Source organism: Diachasma alloeum, unplaced genomic scaffold (assembly GCF_001412515.2).
Source record: "Diachasma alloeum isolate Michigan unplaced genomic scaffold, Dall2.0 Dall_scaffold_00396, whole genome shotgun sequence".
NCBI classification, from domain to species: domain Eukaryota; kingdom Metazoa; phylum Arthropoda; class Insecta; order Hymenoptera; family Braconidae; genus Diachasma; species Diachasma alloeum.
In genome coordinates, this window is record NW_021680535.1 from 364,795 (window position 1) to 365,772 (window position 978).

Sequence of the window (978 nt, forward strand, 5' to 3'; positions counted from 1 at the left end):
GAGCTCATAGCCCTGAAGATGCAGACTGCAATGTTTGCGAAACGTCCGCGCAACGCTGAATCCAAACGCGGCATCCATCCGGAAGCCAAAGATGTCATTGATCATGGCCGCGAAAGCCTCAAAACTAAGATTAATCGCCTCCACGGAGGGGTTATTCTTGGGTCGGTGAATTTATTCACCAAACTTAGGAAGTCCTTGCACCTCCAAATGTGCTCCCTAACTTTTTTTAAAAAGATGCCGTGACCATCAAGTGGTACCGAAATTCCTCCGTCGGAGGAATCCTGTCCCATCGAAGCAGGCAAATGCCATCCTCTGCCAAGCTTTGTTGAGATTGGTCAAGGAGAGAATAACAGCGGCTAAGAAGAACCTGGCCCATCTTTTCAGACAGCTTTTCGATCTCCACCTTCTTCTGGCTCAGACGTTGGAGTCTCAGCTGTGGGAGACTCTCGATCGTGTTACACACGAACAAGCAGTCCGAACAGCTGAGATGAGAACTGAGAGCCAGAGGCAAGTTCAAGAAACTGATCCCCCAGGAGAAAGTCCCAACCCTCACTCACACTGTGAAGAATCTGAGTAAATTTGAACTCAGTGAAGCACAAGTATCTGGACACACGTATCTAAAGGACACAACTTCGCTATTGCCCCTAAAAAGATCTCCACCGAGGAAATCATCAGTCGTACTGAGACAGCGATTTACCATCTTCCCCAGGAGACCAGCAATGAGATCCGGAGGCAGTTGTCTAACATCCTCCACAAGGCCACTCCCCCTGGTGACAATATCACCAGGGAGGAACGCCTCGCACTGCGTAGTCTAAAGGAGAATAATGATCTGATGATTCTTCCGGCAAAGGCCATGCCACGGTGCTTATGGATAAAGACGACGACTCCAGTAAACTCAGTAAGATGTTGGGTGACTCCAGAGTTTACGTTAAACTTAGGAAGGACCCTACTCGTACAATTGAGCGAAAAACTGCTGAT